Source organism: Chrysemys picta, chromosome 25, assembly GCF_011386835.1.
Source record: "Chrysemys picta bellii isolate R12L10 chromosome 25, ASM1138683v2, whole genome shotgun sequence".
NCBI lineage: Eukaryota > Metazoa > Chordata > Testudines > Emydidae > Chrysemys > Chrysemys picta.
In genome coordinates, this window is record NC_088815.1 from 12,350,370 (window position 1) to 12,363,973 (window position 13,604).

The 13,604-nt window shown below is 59.8% G+C and overlaps 1 long non-coding RNA gene across 1 annotated transcript; it reads right to left on the reverse strand.

Annotated features, from left to right (window-relative positions):
• Nucleotides 1-9,512: 9,512 nt before the first annotated feature.
• Nucleotides 9,513-13,514, reverse strand: LOC101951351 (uncharacterized). The gene is made up of 3 exons (XR_002888341.3): nt 13,225-13,514; nt 11,608-11,723; nt 9,513-10,432 (listed from the first exon to the last, which is right to left on the reverse strand). It is a non-coding gene; the product is annotated as an uncharacterized LOC101951351 (long non-coding RNA).
• Nucleotides 13,515-13,604: the final 90 nt, after the last annotated feature.

A 13,604-nucleotide genomic window follows, 5' to 3' on the forward strand; every position in this document is an offset into this window, starting at 1 on the left:
GGGATGCAGCCCTGCCTCAAGGGAGGAGAAAAACAGGGTGCTCTCAGGTCTCCCTATGGGACCTTGGTCAAGGTTGTGCCTCGGTTTCCCTATCTGTACAATGAGGGGTGTAGGTGTGTGTGTGGGGAGTAATCCTTCCTGGGTCTTGTCTAGTTAGATGAGGAGCTCTTTGGGGTAGCTCTCAGTATGTCTGTGCAGCACCTGGCACCATAGGGCCCGGAGCTGAGCTCGGGGCTCTAGGCGCTACCATAATACAAGTGAATAATTATGGGCTGGCACGGACTTGAGTGATCTGTCCATCTATTACCTGATCCATATGTAGTGTTTATAGAGCCCCAGTCCAGGGTGAGTCACTTCCCCGAGCAGTGCCTCAGTTTCCCCACTAGTAAAATCAAGACAATGCTATTTACCCACCTCCCAGAAGTGGCATGGCTGGCCGTTGGGGAATGTGACCTAGGGGTTAAAGCCTATGTCTGGGCATCTGCATTCTATTTTTGGCTATGTCACTGACTCACAGGGTGACCTTTGGCAAGTCACTTCCTTTCCCATGCCTCAGTTTCCCCATCTGCCAAATTAGCATAATGACACTGACCCACCCCAGGGGCAGGGAGGGATGTGTTGCAGCTGCTGGAGCACAGGACTTCTGGGTTCTCCGCCCTGCTTCACCACTGACCTTGGACAAGTGGTTTCTCCCTCTGTTAAAGGGGGTAACCCCTGTCTCCTGGGGGGCAGGGGCATTGCTGGGCTATTTGTAAATCTCCGTGGCTGGGAAGGGCAGAGGACTGATAATATGACTCATTATGATGAGACTGCCCATTGGGATGGGAAGCTGCTTGGAAGAGGGAACCGTCTCTTACTGTGTATGTACAGCGCCTGGCACAACAGGGCCCTGATCGCTGCTGGGGTCTCTAAGCTCTGCCAGTGATGGTGGTACCCAGCTGGCTCTTCCACTCCCTGACCACTGCACGTGCCTCCAGTATCCACAGAGGGCACCTATGGAGGTGCCTGCCCCCTGCTGTGTCCACCCCTCCCCACACTGGTGCTGGTAACCATGCCCAACACATAGTCCCCTGTGCGTGCCATCCCGCCCCCCCGGTGGCTGATCCTGCCATTCCAGCACATCAGTGGCGGGGCCTCTGGGATGGAACAGGCATAGGCCACTTTGAAGCGGGAAACGGACCCGCCCTCCGAACCCCCCTCTTAGCAGCGCCAGGCGTGCCGGAGCCCAGATCTCCGTCTGGGGTCACGGGCAGGGACCGCTGGTAACTCTTCGTCACCTCCTGCCAGCCAGGGACGGCCCAGAGTGACTCACCCGCCCTGGCCCCTGCAGGCCCTGTCAGCAGGTACATGGTCGGGGGCCAGGAAGGGAGCAGGATCTGTTCCTGTAAACAGGAACCCCTGGGCCACTGTGTGAGGAGTCAGCCAGGGCCCTGGGAAGTGTGCCTGGTGTGTGTGTGTGTATGAAATGCGAGGGGGAAGTACATGTGGTGCGCCTGGGCATGGGGGTGGGGGAAGTCTGGAGGGAAAGGGGGCTGGAGGAGACATCCCCTGGCCCATCTGAGCACTGACGCACCCTTCGGCTGCGGTCTCATTAGCCACAACTTGCCCTCCGTTTCTCATGATCTTCCTCCGATGCTGTTAGAGGCTGGGGCCAACCCAGCGAGAGCGGGGCCCCCGGGGCATTTGCACCACTAGAAGGCAGCTTTAGGGGGAAGGGAAATAAGGCTGGACTAAATATGTGTGTGTGGGTGGGTGTGTGTCTGGGGGGTGCCTGCATGTGTGTGTTGTGCATGTGAGAGGGGTGCATGCACGTGAGGGGGGTGGGTGTGTACCCGCTAGTCGAGAGCTGTGGGTTTGTGCCTTGGATGTGTGTATGTGGGCTGCGTACGTCTCTCTCCCTCCCCATGCCCATCATCACGCTATCTGGGCTTTGTCCCACACTCGCCCCCTGTCTGAGCATCCCCCCCGCATTCTCCCTGGCTCGGCCCAGTGCAATGTCTCGGGGAGGGGGGTGCTGGTGGATCCCATCGATAGAGCCCAGCCCCTGCCCCCGTGCCGTGGGGCCCAGGCGTAACGGTCCCTGGGGAGAGGTGGCCGGCGGGGACATGTGTGCACCGAAGACACCTGACGGCAGCTAAGCCTGGGCTCCTCGCTGGCAGCAGCTGCGGTGGAGCTGCCATTACTAACTAACCGTCTGGCGTTCCTGCCCCCGGCCGGGGCGGGTGAGGGCTGCACATTCCTGATCCCCGGCCAATTAGAGCACTGGGCAAGCCCCGGGCAGGCGGCATGCCTGGGCTCTGAGTGTGTGTGTCAGCGCCCCGCGCTGCGTGTCCCCAACAAGCCACACGCCCCCCGTGGGCGGGAGCTAGCACCCGCTGACTCAGCCCCGGCCCACGGCGGCCCTTTGCCCAGGGTTCCCTCACCCCCGCTGCCCTTTGGGGGAGGGGCGCATGGGGGGGTGCGGAGAGGGTGACCCGGGCCAGGGGCTCTTCCCCTCCCCCGCAGCTGACAAACCCTGTAACCCCCTGCCCAGCCCCTCTGTGTTCATGGGGCCCTAAGCATCACCTGTCGGCGGGACTTGTCACTCTGGGGGCCTTGTGCCCATCTCCGGCACCTTCCTGTCTCTGCCTCTGCCACAGGTAGGGCCCTGATCCTGAAAAGGGGCCCGAGCACCCTCTGGCATCGGTCAAGCGAAGCAGGCAGGCGTTGGAGGCGCTGAAGGTCCTCCCCCCATCCCTGCCATACGCGTGGCCCCTACGTTGCTTTTGCAGTGCCTGCAACGGGGCCTATGGCCATCGGGCCGCTGGCTGGGCCCGGCCCCCTCGTCTCACATGGGAGCGACTGTCTGTGGCGGCTGAGCCTTGCCGGCTTCAGTGCTAGGCTCCCTGTCCCACAGCCAGGCCCCTGAGCCACGCAGCCCAAGCTGCGCTCCCCACCCTTGGCGGGGTGGGGGGGGAGTCAGCTCACTGGGGCATCCCAGATGCAAAGCCGGGGACCGAACTGGGATGGCGTGGGCTGAGCCGTGGCCTCGGCCCCCGGCTGGGAGCAGGGCGGCCTCCGGCAGAGCTGGAGGACGGGGGGAGGTTGGGAAGGATGATTGGCATTCCCAGTCCCAGGGGCCAAGGGAGGAACGCAGCTGGGGGGGTTACAGGAACCAACCGCAGAGAATGACTCAAGAGGAGGAAAATCCTTCTGCAGCTGCCAAACCCAAAAGAGCAGCCGAGCAGGAGCCCCGGGTTCCCAGCCAGGGGGAGGCCCCAGCACAGGGAACCCCGGGGGAAGGGGGGAGGATCGCCCCAGCTCCTCCCCCCCCCCGCACAGGAATGGGTTTGTGTGAAATGGGGCTGAGGGGGGTGCAGAGACACCCCCTCTCTGAGGGCCTCAGGCATGTTTGTATCAAGGCCAAAGAGGAAGGGAGCTCGATGGGTCTCGCCCCAACTGAACCTTCAACCACATCAGAAAACCGCCGTGCGGGCTGGCCAGGAAACAGGGGCTGGGCTGCATTAGCAGGGAGCTGTGGGTCCCGGCAGGGCTGTGGGAGGGGGAACCCAGGCCTGGAATAGCAGAGAGGCTGCAGGTCACCAGCAAGGCTATGGGGGGGCGGGGGAGCAGGGCTGGAGAAGCAGGGGGCTGTGGGTCGGGATTAAGGGGCATTGGCAAAGCTGGGGGGTTGGGGAGAGCCCAGGGCTGGAATAGCAGAGGGGCTGCAGGTCACCAGCAGGGCTATGGGGGGAGCAGGGCTGGAGAAGCAGGGGGCTGAGGGTTGGGACCGAGGGGCACTGGCAGGGCTGTGCACAGAACTCCCCTCAGCTGTACCTGGCTTTAGTGACTTTCGCGCAATGTGGTGCTAGCACTGACGGGCTCCGGAGCGGATTGGGGTCCCACTGAGCCAAGTGCTGCCTGAACCCCACGGGGTGGAGGGGCACGGCTCTGCCCTCATCTCTCTCCCTTTCCATCCATGGCTGTCACTCTTCCTGCGGCTGGTTGGCCTGCTTTGCTCTGTCTCTGGCCCTGTCTGGGTCTCTGTCTGTCAAGGCTGCAAACGGGGAGCTGGTCCCCTGGGCTGGGCTGCGGCAGAGGGATGGGGAGGGGAGCAGAGCCGTTGGCCATGGGAGAAGTGGGTTGAACTCCCTGAGTCCTCGGTCCTTTGTTACCAGGGCGGGCCTGGCTGTGACAGGAAGCGAGAGACGGGCAGCTGGAGCTGGCGCTCCAGTGCCTGGGATCTCCCCGCTCACCCTGCAGTCCCTCCGCGCACAGTACAGGCCCCGTCCCAGCTCCTCGGGGGGGAAACGGCCCTGATCCTGCCCCCACGCGGGCTAGAGTCACTCCAGGGCAGCTGGCCTGGGGTAACTGGCGCTGGGTTGGATCCAAGGGCGTTTGGCCTGCAACAAGCCCCAGCCATCGCCTCTGCCCGGCCCTGCCATGCAGATTTGTGTTCCCCTCACGCCCTCCCAGTGCCTCCTGCTGGTGCTTCTAACCTGCTGCTCGCTCGGGAAGGGGCCAGCAGGCTGGGCCGGGAGCTTTGGCTGGAAGCAGAGCTCGCTCGGAGCGTGCGCCGGAGCGGGTGGGGAGGGGGGGTGGCGGAGAGCATCTGCCAGGCCTGCCCACGGAGCCGATGTGCTGTTTGACGCCAAACAGCCCGAGAGAGACAGACAGACCCATCTGCCGGGAGTCTGGCGAGCGTGGCTCAGAGACTTCCTTTGCTTTCATGGGGGCGGCGGGGGTGTGTGGATTTATGCTCAGTCCCCCCTCTTCCCTTTGAAAACGGTGGGGTGTCAGGTGGGATCTAGAGCAAGTTAACCTTGGGCGGCTACTTGGGCTCCTCTCCGTCAGCTGCTAGGTAAAGTAGCCCCCTGGGGTGGTGCAGTCACGTGGCTGGAGTGGGGAGGGCGGGAGTCAGGGCTCCTGGGTTCTGTTCCCAGGGTTGGAAGGGGAGTGGGGGCTAGTGGTTAGAGCAGGGCCGAGTGGGGAATCAGGACTCCTGGGTTCTATTCCCAGCTCTGTGAGGGAGGATGGTGTAGTGGGTAGAAGAGGACTGGGAGCCCGGGCTCCTGAGCCCCATTCCCATCTGTGTGACCCACTGAATGGCCTTGGGCAAGTCACTCCCCCAAACCCACGCTCCATGCCTCAGTTTCCCCACCTGTAAAGCAAAGCTAATACTATTGACCCCCCACCTCATGGTGTGAAGTTACATTAACACGTCGGCAAAGCATGTTCAGATCCTGGGGTTCGGGGGGAGGCTGGCCTTGGCAGACGACACTCCTGGGCTGACAAGGAAGGACAAACTCCCCCGTCAGCACCGGCACCAGGGCCTCGGAAACTCTGTGGCGGAGCCAAGACCTCCTCTGACCCAGGGGTTCTGGGATTGCAGCCCCCAGGCAGGCCAGCTCACTCCCCGGGGTGGGTGGGGTTACTCTGACATACAATAGTACTGCTACGGGGGCCTGCTACCCAGTCTGGGGCTCCCCAGCAAAGGGGCCAGCGAGATGATCTCCAGTGGTCTTGCCATGTGTCCCGGGAGAAGGATAGAGACAGTTAACATGAGGGCTAATAGTTTAAAGGGGCACCACCACCTGCCCTGCAGCACACTGACCCAGGAGGTGGGGTTTGGGTCAACGCTGAAGAGCATCAGCAGAGCTGTGGGGTCGGGGGAGCCCAGGGCTGGGAAAGCAGCGGGGCTGTGGGTCGGGAGGACTGAGGGGCACTGGCAAGAGATCCCCCGTGGGGAGGGCCTGGGAACAAAAAGGGGAACTCCCCCCTGCAGGGCCAACCCTACAGCCTCCACTTGGGCACGTGATTCCCTTTCCCCAGGGGCTCCCCAGACTTTGACCCAGCATCCAAGGGGCCCAGGGAGTGTCCCCTCCCCTCACTGCCTTGGCATCAGCTAGAAAGAGACGCTGCTGAACTGGGTGCTGCTTCCCCAGAGCTCCTGTCTCCGGCCGGGAATCAAACCCAGGTCCCTGTTCCAGCACAGGGGAGCCCTGGCCCCGGAGGACCTCAGCCTGTGAGTCAAGGAGCGGAAAGGGGAGCAGACGCACTGAGGAATGAATGGTGCCAGCGGAGATGGAAAACTTGGCCTCCCAGATGGGAGCAGTGACGTCATGGCTCTGAGAATAGCCCCTGGCCTCACCCCCCAGCGTTGCCGGGCGGGGACCTGATGCAGCCAAGTACGGGTCTGCGCCTGGAGCCGTGACGGCAGCACGGCCCCTGCCTGGGGTAGATCAGTTTCCTGCTCGCCAGGTCCGAGCGGAAATGCTTCTAAGGGACAGTGCGTCACCCCGGACACCTGCCTCTGAAGGTGACTTTGGGCACAGGAGAAGCAAACCCAACCACTCAAGCCCCAGCTTCCTTGCTCATGGGGGGTTTTGTCTGTTGTTGCACCTAGTTTTGCCCCATGACTGCTCAGGTGAGGCCCCAAGGCTGGGTTAGCAGGGGGCTGCGAGTCAGGAGTGAGGTGCATTCGCAGGGCTGTGTGTGGGAGAGCCTAGGCCAGGAATAGCAGGGGACCGCGGGTCAGGATTGAGGTGCATTAGCAGGGCTGTGTGGGGAGAGGCCGGGCGAGGAATGAGGAGTGGGTGTTGATACTCAGGATTGAGGTGCATTAGCAGGGCTGTGTGGGGAGAGGCCGGGCGAGGAATGAGGAGTGGGTGTTGATGCTCAGGATTGAGGTGCATTAGCAGGGCTGTGTGGGAGAGTCCAGTCCGGGAGTGGGGGTGGGGAAAGGCTGTAAATCAGGACTAAGATGCTTTGTATGGGGCACAGAACTGGCAACTGGTGTCAGCAGCACCCGCTCACCCCCGAGCTCTCTGGCCAGCGTGGCTCTGGCGTCTCCCCCGGCGAGGGAGTGGTGACAAGCAGCCCTGCGCCCGAGCCTGCGGTGGCTGGGAGTCGCTATGGTGACTCAGCCTGGGGAGCCCAACCCGGCTCCACAGATACTGGCTCCCGGACGTCATGGCCCCGGGTCCCTCCCGCGAGCTGCATCATCCCGGCCATGCAGGGAATTGTCACACACACCGGGGAAGAGCTACAAATACCTCCCAGCTCCTGCCCCCGGGTTCCCCGCAGCGCCGGGGGCGGCTCAGCCGTCTCTGGGGGCGGGGGTGACATCAGACCCTATTCTGGGCAGGGCGGGGTGGTGCTCCCTCATTGGGGCAGCCATGTCGCCCTCCCTCCATGGTTCAAACAGAGCCGGGTGCCCCAACCATGGGAGGGGGCAGCAGACCCCCCCCAATTATACACATGGCTGCCCCCCCCACTAGCCAAAGGGGGCTGATCTCCACTCCAGAGGGAGGCGCAAGATGCCCACCACCTCCCCCCGGGACTGCGGGCTGGATCCAGAGTCTGTGGGGTCTGTCCATTGAGAGCAGTGGACTCAAAGAGGGGGGGCACCCCTGCTGCCTTCCCAGCCCCCTCTGCCCGCAAAGACTCCAGTTCTGAAGACGAATAATCATCTCCCCCCGGTGCCCCGGTCCCTGCCACGCTCGCTCTGCTGGGAACTGACAGCTCCTGTTCACGCACCACCCATGGCTTTCCCAAGTGCCTACCTGCGTCCCAAGCGCCCGCTGGCTGTGAGCGCCGGAGGCGGGGGCGTGGCGGGGGGAGGGCGCAGCTGCTGGGGTCTGAGGCCAGATGTTCTTAATTCTGAGAAACCCCCCCCACCCCATTCACAGCCCCCCCCCCCCCCAGTAGAAGGGCTGAGCGAGGGAAAGCTCTGCTCTGGCAGCGTTCGGGGGGCCCGGGTGCTGCTGGTGGCATCTGGCCCCGATCTCTCCTCTTCCAATACAGTGCCCGGCTCAGTGCCTGGGACGCCCCCTCTGCCAGGCCGGTCCAGGGGAGCTAGTCATTAGCTTGCTGCTGTGCTGGGGTGAGGGAGGGGGGGCTCCTGGGCCCCAGCCACGGGTCACCTGGATGGAGGTATGATCCCCATCCCCTGGCATCTGGGAACTGCCCATGGGAAGGAGCAGGGGGTGGCGGGGGTCTCAGGACAGAGCCCCTCTGTTGGGGGTGGAGTTTAGTTAAGGCTCCGCTCTCCCTTCTTTGCGGCCACGTGCCCCCCCTCACATGGTCAGTCTGTGCTCAATGCCCTCCTCTGCTTCCCCCCCCCCCCGGACACCTTGTTGTTTTCAGCCCCTAGCTTGCTGATTCATCCTGATTCAGTGACTTCACTTCCACTTCCTCCCTGATCTCAATTCACCTGCGGACGGGCAGGGCGCAGAGCCCTGGGAAATGCCCTGCCCGGGCATGGGGGGCTCTGTGCCCTCTGCACAGCCGGGTGCCGGGGGTGTTGCTGTGGGGTCACCAGTCCTGTCGAGCCCCTTAACGCCCTCCTAGCCTGGCACCGCCCTGGCCATTCTGGACCCGCGGGAGGCCCCGAACGCAGGGACTGCAGGTCTTGGGAGGCCAGTCCCGCTACTAGGAGCCACCGAAACATGGTACCAACGTCAAGGAAACACACGGCGCTGACTGGCCGTTTTCACGGACGCAGACGGGTGTCGACAGCCCTGGAAATGTGGGAATGGTTGGTCTGTCCCCTGGGGGCTATAATCCCCCACCCCATAAGAACAGCCTTACTGGGTCAGCCCAAAGGTCCATCTAGCCCAGTATCCTGTCTACCGACAGTGGCCAGTGCCAGGTGCCCCAGAGGGAGTGAACCGAACATGTAATGATCAAGTGATCTCTCTCCTGCCATCCATCTCCATCCTCTGACAAACAGAGGCGAGGGACCCCATTCCTTACCCATCCTGGCTAATAGCCATTAATGGACTTAACCTCCACGAATTTATCCAGTTCTCTTTTAAACGCTGTTATAGACAACACTGCGCATGGGGGCAGGCAAGGGGCCTGGGGCGGGATTTGATTCGGGGCAGCAGAGGCCTGTGCGGGAGATTGCCAGCCTGTTACTAAGGGCCATGAGCTATTGCTCACCTGAGTCGCACAGGGCATTGCAATGGGGCTACTCACCAGAGTAATTTCTCCCCACGGTGACTAAGGGCTTGGCAATGAGACCCAACAGCAAGCGCCTTAATGGGGCTCCAAGGGGGAGGGGTTGCAATGGTGACCGTGGGGCAGCAATTCAGGCCAGTGTTAGACTGGCTGCCCCCACTACGTCCCTGACGTCTCCCCAGCCCGGGGACCCAGGGGTGAGACCCTCCCCCGCAATCCCTCATTCCAGTCTCTCCAGGGGTCTCTGCTGGGAACTGAACCTGGCTGGCCATGGGCCTGGTGCGGAGCCCAGGGAAAGACCCCCAGCGACTTCATGAGCTTGGGAACAGGTCCTGTGTCCAGCTGCAGAGCAGGGGATGTCCCGCCAGGTGTGTGTGAGACAGAGCGCTTGCCTGGCTGGTGCCCTCTCTGTACCCACCCGGGGGCTAGTGTGAGCTTGCCAGCGTGAGACCAGGCCCTTTGCACATCAGCTGCATCGCCAACACCCAGAACCGGGCCTGACCAAATCATGTGATTTGACTTAAAAATCAGGAGGTTTTATTTAATTAACATTACCCCCCCCCGCCCCGTTGCCTTCTGGGTTCAGTGCCTGGCGGGTTACCCTCAGGTCACATTTCCCAGCGTTTCTCTGCAGTCACGAGGGCTAGAAACGGACTCTGTGTTTTGTTTTGTTTTAATGAAAACCGTGATTCCCGCCTCACCCCCTGACTCCTGGAGTTGGGGCTTCAGGGAAATACACCGAGACGCCTGATCAAATCACCAGGGTTGGCAAGGCTGAGATCAGCCGGGGATTAACTCTTTCACCATTTATGGGACTCTCCCAAAACCAGTGAGTACTGGGATTCCACACACCCCCTTCAGGGGGCTGGGTTCTCAGGCACCCCCTAAAGATTTGGGGGTGGAACTCCCAGCCCAAACAGACTCTTTAAAGCTCATGCAATCGGTGACCTTTGTGCCCGGAGAACTCCTTAAGAGACCGTGCCCCGGAGACGTACCGGGGCGCTCTGGGAAGTGCTCAACACGCTTGGGGGCACTTGGGCCCACTGCGCGCTCAGCCCCATGGATTCTGGCGAAGGGGGTTGCATAATCCGCTTGCTTTGTGTGGCTGGCGCGCTGCGGATGGGAGTAATCCCCGGCCCAGGTCAGATAATCAGATTGCAGGCGGCTTTCGTGCAGCTGCCAACGGGATCTCTGTAGGCATTTGCTCCTCGGAGAGTCTCTCTCTCCCAAAGCGCCTCAGCCACGGGCAGTTTGAAGAACACTTCCCCCTCGAACGCCTCTGACGCAGTACAGGCAAATACGCCCCAGTCTGACTTTATTCATTAGTAAGGATTCCCAGGGCAACACAATCAACTAAACACACAAAACCCTGGGCTGATGAGAATCCTGGCTTCTCCCTGCTGGCACCTCTTGCATCAGGCTGCAGTCTCTGGGTTTTTCCTAAAGCCCCAGCTCCCGGAGTCATGGGGTGACGGGAGAAGCTCAGTTCCTAGTTAAAAAAAGAAAAGAGTGAAGTCCCTCGCCCTCGCAGCTGCAGAGAAAAGCTGGAAAATGCGACACCCAGAGGGGGCACGAGACCAGAGGAAGATTCCCAAAGTAAATGCCCCCCCCTCCAATTCTCCCTCACACTGAACTTCTAGACTTTGTCTGAGGCTTTATCTTAGGGTTCCCATGCCACCGGTTTTGCCATGGCACCTGCTAAGCTACAATTGATTCCAGCTGTCGAAGGGATTAGTGGGAGGAAGGTGGGTAACTTCAGCCCCTATCGCCCCAGGGGAGTCTACACAAGGCCCCCAAGGGAGATGGGTGCAGGTGCCAGGTTTCCATCAGCGCCGAGCACTCAGAAGCGCCTACCGAAAAGGATGGAGAGTCCCCTCCCCCACTGAGAACAATAGAAAATCTCCCCCTGGCCCTACCTCTCCCACTGAGAACAATGGAGGCGAGGGAGCACTTGGGAAATCCGGCCAGTAGAATGCAGAGATGGGCAGATTGGGAGGCTGGGAGAAGTCCGTGGATGTGGGGGGAGCTCGAGAACCGCTCTTCTGTGGACTGAGATTATCCATCCCTAGCAACCCAGGAGCACTGACATATAGAACAGACAGCTTCCCCTCCCCCAACCCTGCGCTGCCCCAGTTTGCCACTTTCACAGGGGAAATCCAGAGAGTTTCCCTGGATCCTGTGGGGGTGAGGGGAGGCAGCTGGGTTGTGGACGGCGCTGTCGGGAAAAGGCATTCTGCTCCGTCCGGCCCGGGGTTCCTTGCCCCTGCCTCTCAGCCAGGCTGTGGAGCTGGGAGGATGCAAATCATGCAGGCTCCCACCCTGCTCTCACAAATCCCCTGCCCCAGCTGCTTGGCATCCTTTAGGCAGACACACCAGGGTTTATTTAGAAGGGGCGGGGGGGAGGGGGGGAAAGGAGCCGAGGCCAGCCGTGGCCTGTAGCTGGAACACTGAGACCCGCAGAAGAGCTCGGTGGAGCTGGAAAGTTCAGCTCAGAAGTTGGTCCAATGAAAGATAGTCCCTCCCCCGCCTCGTCTCTCTAATATCCCGGAACCCAATAGGTACAACCATGCTGCAACCAACCGGCCCCTACAGTCCGTTTGCCAGGACACCAGGTTTAAGGGCTGCACAAAGGGACTCTGAAGGCCCATGCAGGTAAACTCTCACCTGCTCCATGTAGAAACGCTGCTTCCAGCCTCCTGTCTCCAATGTGAGATTACCTCGCTTATGATTCCGCTCCCCCGTATTACATCGGGGTCCCCATGCTAGGTAGGGAGCCCTGTCTTAAAGGGACAGGATAATGTTAAAAATCAGATTTAAAAACAATCCCAAAACAGTGTTTTTTTTATTTCCTTGTGCTCCCCTGTCTGCATGCACTGGTGTCTCTTTTTTATACTTGGATTGGAAGCTCTGGGGGGCAGGGACCATCTCTTTGTTCTGTGTTTGTACAGCGCCTAGCGCAATGAGATCCTGGGCCATGACTGGGGCTGCTAGGTGTAATTCAATACGACTTATGTTAGGACAGGATGTTAGATTCTTCAGCCTTAACTATATTTCACAATCTGATTTGCTTTCCCCTATTGCTGTGGTTTGTTTACTTTCTGCATTTCACTTAGGGCATCCTAAAGCCAGGCTAGTCAGTTTCACGTTTGTTTTGAGGCAGTTTCACTTTCTGGTTCACCTGCACTAGCGCTAGGTGATTGACCCAGGCCAGGCCACTTTCTCCTAGCTTCTGCCAGCTAGTGCTCCAGAATCCGGGCCTTTATTCAAATAAAAATAACACATCCCTAGGCCTTATGGTTACAGAGAAAACTCTTCAACATGAGAACTGAGGTAGTGATGTCCCCCGAATCCTAAGAGAAGGGTGTCCTACCCCATGCCATCCCAAGGGGCGTTAGCCCTGAAATCTGACAAGGAGCATTTCCAGGGCAAGGCTGTGAACTATTTCACAACTGATCAATGCCAAACAGAGGGCAGAGCACACTCTGAAGATCTACACGCCTTTCTGAAAGGCTGCGTCCTGTGAAAGCACCATCCCCTGTCTGCTCCCCAAAGCTGCAGCGGGTCTCGCTGCAGGGCATAGATGTGTGTGTCCATGCGCCTGTGGGCTTTGATCTAACACAACTTTGCTTTACTAACCAAACCAAACTTAGCAACATTTCTATCGGCCTTAGAGCTGCAAAACCTCTTCTTCTTTTTTTGCAGTCTTTTTTTTTTTTTTTTTTTTTAATTCTGCCCTAGCTGAACTGACTGTCCCTTTAAAGCTAAGTTATGATGAGAAACTGGGAAACTGAAAGTGCTGTAACAGTGGTTCTCATCGCTTGCAGCCCACAGCTGCTGCCTCTGTGACATCCTCAGGGCCATACAAGTAGTAAATATATAATATAGTGCAGGGGTTCTCAAACTGGGGGTTGGGAGGTTATTACATGGGGGGGGGGTCACAAGCTGTCAGCCTCCACCCCAAACCCTGCTTTGCCTCCAGCATTTGTAATGGTGTTAAACATATACAAAAGTGTTTTTCATTTATTGGGGGGGGGGGTGCGCTCAGGGGCTTGCACCAGCACAAACGTTTGAGAACCACTGATCCAGTGTGTGGACAACAAGGAGTCTGGTGGCACCTTAAAGACTAACAGATTTATTTGGGCATAAGCTTTCGTGAGTAAAAACCTCACGTGTGTGGACGCTGCCTATGCGGCTCAGAATGGCAAATGAATTGAAAACCGCTGGCTATCGGAGGGGCCTGTTTTAAGACCCTGGGCCAGGAGATCTGTGGTCAGCTCCTACCTCTGCCGCTCTGTCCCTGTGAGACACCGGGCAAGGCACGTCCTCTCTCCGTGCCTCAGTTTCCCATGAGTACGAGGATGGGATCCTCCTTCATCTTTGTTCAGCTGATACACTTTTCAGGGCTAACCCTCTCCGCTAGGTGGACGTACAGCGCCTAGCACCCCGGGGCCGGGTGTGTGGAGCAATCAGGAGCGTTCTGAGCTGGCCTTTACTGGAAGGCGGAATGGGGAACCACAAGGCAGAGGCTGCAGAAGTCGGGCGGGTTGTGAAAGAGTTACTGAAAATGGGCCGGCGCGGGGCAGGTGTGAGAGTTGCGTCACCTCCAATCTCCCTGCTGACTCGGCATGGCTGATCCTTCTCTCTCAGGCTCCACCCCGGCT